This window comes from Palaemon carinicauda, chromosome 13 (genome assembly GCF_036898095.1).
Source record: "Palaemon carinicauda isolate YSFRI2023 chromosome 13, ASM3689809v2, whole genome shotgun sequence".
Taxonomy (NCBI): Eukaryota; Metazoa; Arthropoda; class Malacostraca; order Decapoda; family Palaemonidae; genus Palaemon; species Palaemon carinicauda.
In genome coordinates this window covers 19,337,018-19,342,672 of record NC_090737.1, presented here as the reverse complement: position 1 = coordinate 19,342,672, position 5,655 = coordinate 19,337,018, and positions in this window count along the sequence as shown.

Here is a 5,655-nt window from a genome sequence, read left to right as displayed (position 1 = left end):
CCCCTTTAAATGGAAAGAAAATAAAGCACAAATTGATAACAAAAACATTTCACTATAAAGGCAAAATTCTAAAACATATTTGCAATTATACCAATAAAAAGTGATTATTATTACCTAGAGCTTTTTATCAAATGGAATAGCAAAAAGAAAATGTTCATTCTTTTAACACGAAATACTTCTCTAAGGATATCTATATAAAATTCTCACTATAAAACACATGAAAATTCTGGAAAAATAATTAATATTTACAGCGAATATCAGGGGCCATTGTTGTTAAGAAACACCAAAATAAATGTTTAATATTTCATTACTTTTTTAATTGAAAAAAAGTTATTTTGATTAGTTTATGAAAATTGCGCATTCCATCCTTGCTTTTTTATATATTAAATCATATTAAATGACATTCTGAACAAGACCTATTTATATGTAGGAGTCTATTAAGTAATAATATTAATGAATAACAAGAAAAACACTAACATTTATTGACATTATTATAATGATTTTCAAGATAATTATTAATAATAACTCCTTCGATTTTTCTTTTAAAACATTTCTTAGTATTACCGTAATCATAATTAGCATCAACATAATTATCATTATTGCAATCATTATCATCACACTATCATTATAATTTTCCACATCATAAAAAACTGCATAATAGGGATATAACAGACAAAAGAGAAGATATGATGATAATAATAATAATAATAATAATAATAATAAATGAAGCCATATCTAGTACACTACAGGACAAAGGCCTCAGACATGTCATTATCCATGCCTGGGTTTCAGTGACTTTAGTCTGATCGCAAAGAGCAAACCAACCTAATATGGGTGGCTACAACTAAGTATAGCTTTGATGATCAGGATGGTAAATGAACCCTTTATCGACATTAAGGTATCCTTAATCAGAAAAGGATATATATATATATATATATATATATATATATATATATATATATATATATATATATATATAGATAGATAGATAGATAGATAGATAGATAGACAGACAGACAGACAGATAGATAGATAGATAGATATACGTGTGTGTCTATAAAAATAGCAGTAAGTATACTATAAATAATGAATAACAACTAAAAACAAGTGAAACTAATTCTTAAAATGACAAAAAATAACTTTGACTATGTAAAATTGAACATAAAAAAATAAGAAAAAAAATGTACTTGAATACAAGCGTAATATCAAAGACGGAACCATATAGGTAAAAAGGCTACGGCACAATCTAGAATTTAGGAACTTTGGCTATATGGTTACCACATACAGTAGAGTAAGCCACTTACTGAATCACAAGAGACTGGTAGCCACAAATTGCTACAGAGATCAACCGGGCAATCAATCAGAAGTATTTATTATTATTATTATTATTATTATTATTATTATTATTATTATTATTATTATTATTACTTGCTAAGCTACAACCCTATTTGGAAAAGTAGGATGCTATAAGCCCAGGGGCTCCAACAGGGAAAAAAGCCCAGTGAGGAAAAGAAATGAGGAAATAATAGCGTAATTAACAATTAAAATAAAATATTTTAAAATTTTGGAGTGTCTATCTCCTAAAAGAGCTGCTTACCATAGCTAACTGGATTGGTTCAGAAAAAGATCTTCCCAATCAATTATTTTATAATCATATTTAACTATTAATTAATTCATTGACTGTTTTATCTTAAGCTCCAATTCCATTTACATGGACTGTGTTTGATATTTACCCAACACACGTAACACCATTCATAAGACTGACTAAATGCAGTTACACACGGGAAAAATACACAATAATTCTTTTAATCTGCGATTAAACATGACTTGAATTAAGTAAAAGATTAGCATGCTAATACGCTGTTAATTCTAATTTATATTACACTAACCCGGGTCACGACCTGTGGGTGTCACAATCTATCTCTGTTGTACGATAAAAAATAAAATGATTAAATACTTAATTTGCCTGGCTGGAAAACTTAATAGCAGACGAATGTCACTGTTGACAAATCACATAGCAAACTTTGTGAGCTTAAGCTTATGATATTAAAACATCAAAGAAACGCACCTCTTCTGTCTTTATGAACAAACTTCTCTGAAAATGATTTTCGAAATCTGCAACGAAAATAAGCACTCACAATCATTTACTCATCTAATGGAGAGCGATTATCCGACTTGATTATAAATATAATAATAAGGATTAAACTGAATATTTTCAACTAGTGTACGTGACCTGTCAAAATTAACGGCCAAATATTTTTTATTATTACTATTATTATTATTGTTATAATTATTATCACTAGCCAAGCTACAACCCTAGTTGGAAAGGCAAGATGATATAAGCCCAAGGGCTCCAATAGGGAAAAATAGCCCAGTGAGGAAAGGAAATAAGGAAATAAATAAATGATGAGAACAAATTAACAATAAATCATTCTAAAAACAGTAACTACGTCAAAATAGATATGTCATATATAAACTATTAGCAACGTCAAAAACAGTTATGTCATATCTAAACTATAAAAAGACTCATGTCAGCCTGGTCAACATAAAAACATTTCCTCCAACTCTGAACTTTAGAAATTCTACCGATTCAACTACCCGATTAGGAAGATCATTCCACAACTTGGTAATTTAAGTAGACATGTACACACACGCACAGAGATTCGTAACTTCCCTCTTCCTACTCATTTTCTTAATTACAACACGGTAGTTTCGGCAATTTGTGAGAGCTTGCGGTTTCCGAGTGCACCTCTCCCGATACCTCGTCTCGACAGGGTATGACTATTCCTGTCCACCCTACCCAAGGGACGAGGAGAGACCGAGTAGGCATTCATTTGGCACTGCAACTCAGCGTGACAGGACAATATATATATATTATATATATATATATATATTATATATATATATATATATATATATAATAGATATATATATATATATATATATATATATATATATATATATATATATATATAAATAGATATATATATATATATATATATATATATATATATATATATATATATACACACATATATATAAATAATATAAATAAATATATATACAGCATATATATATATATATATATATATATATATATATATATATATATATATATATATATACATATATATATATATACACACATTCACAATATACAGTATAAAAATATATATATATACATATATATTTATATATATATATACATATATATTTATATATATATATATATATATATATATATATATATATATATGTGTGTGTGTGTGTGTGTGTGTGTGTGTGTAAAAACCACAAATGCAGTAACAAAACTACACCGAATACGAAAGTACAATGAAACCACATCAAAGGGCGCGGTTATGTAATGCATCAGGAGGCGAAAACCAGCCAACCACTGCAGAATTGCACGCCACTGACATTTCGCAAGAAACTGGATGACATTATTGCATGCTTTTTCATCTTATGCAATGTTACATTCTCTTGTAGATAAGGCAAAGTTACAATAACAGACGTATTCACACCTCAGTTTAATATTTCTCAATGATGATAATTTGAATTAATTCCTACTCTTTTAACATTTCTTCCATTAATACACACAATTATATACATAGACATGAATATATATATATATATATATATATATATATATATATATATATATGTATGTATATATATATATATATATATATATATATATATATATATATATATATATATATATATATATATATATCAAAAGCACTATACACAACACGTCAAAAATAACAATTAAATATTTAGATGGATATGCACACAAACCTACCCCCTCTCAGTAGGGGTATGACTATGCATTCTCCCCTTATTTGATGGAGAGGGAGAACTAAGCGTAACCATATATATATGCAGTATATATATATATATATATATATATATATATATATATATATATATATATATACATATGCATATTATATATCATCGTTATCTCCTCCTACGCCTATTGACGCAAAGGGCCTCGTCTCTATCTTGAGCTTTAAACTCAATACTTTTTCATTAATCATATCCTACCTCACGCTTCATAGTTCTCAGCCATGTAGGTCTGGGTCTTCCAACTCTTCTAGTGCCTTGTGGAACCCAGCTGAACGTTTGGTGAACTATATATATATATATATATATATATATATATATATATATATATATATATATATATATATATATATATATATATCCAGACATTAACTCTTTACTATATATCCAGACATTAACTCTTTACTATATATAGTATAATATAGTATAAGGAGAGAGATATACTGTATATAGGAATTTATATAAAATAATAAGTCCACTTTTGAAGAAAACAAAATCGTTTACGTAGTTTGTTATGAAACCCGGACTAAATCTTCACTAAGGCCGGGACCATTGAGAGGATTAAATTCCCCTGATGGAGCCGAAATTACGAAAATGAACTTGAATCTGTTTTGGTAAATGATCAGGTATTATACGGGGATAATCTGATTTAAACGCAAACTGCCCGGCCTATGTGGAAACCGGAATCCTACATAAGACTGGCCTATTTATACATATATAAAAACATACTCATGCAAACATATACATTATATATACTGTATATATATAAATATATATATATACATATATATATACAGTATATATATATAAATATTATATATATATATATATATATATATACACATACATACACTAGTGTCCACGACCCGTCAAAAATGTCTGCTAACTATTAAAATAGATAAGAACACACAAGCATACGCACCCCTACTCACCAGGATATGACTACTCCCTTTCCCCCTTAGCCGAGGGACGGGGAGCTGAGCGTGAAAAGAAAGATCTATATATATATATATATATATATATATATATATATATATACATACTGTATGTACAGTATATATTCAAGGCAATATATGGAAAACCAATTAACATTCTTAATTAAAGAATCACCAAAAATAACAATGGTAGACCCTTCTAAAGTCGCTTAGAAAACAGCTAATCAAACTAATATATTTATATGATACGGATTTGAATATTACATTACTTGTAATGAAGTCCAACAATAAGATTGTAGGTTTATACTATTTACTTAAATCCAGGAATTACCTTAAGAAAACGAAGACAAATTTCATAGGTCTCTTGACATAACGTGATCTTAAATGCTTATTAATTAAATGAAATAAAACTCGATTAAAGTTTTCTATAAATTCAAAATCTAAGGCCGGGAGCACACTAGCGACTCTGTGGCGCCACAAAGCCACAGCATCGTGTGGCGGGGATGTGGTCTCCCATAGGTTTCCATTGTTTTCAAGTTTTGCTGCGCAAACTAGTGACTGTGGCAAGCGACTGTGGCTCTCTGTCGCTTTGTGGCGCCACAGAGTCGCTAGTGTGCTTCGGGCCTTAAGGTTATTATTGTAACTTGATTTCCTTCGCCCATTAGATTATTCAATTAAAAATGTTCTTATAAGAACGTATGAAAATGTAGGTTCATACAAGTTGAGAAGTCTTTAAGATTTGCTTCCCCCCCCAAAAAAAAAAAAAAAAATAAAGAGGATAAAAGATATGAATAACAATTACTTCAAACTGAAAGTCCGTACATGTTGAGAAGTCTTTAATTTGAAAAAAAAATATAAACGAATTTAATATTAT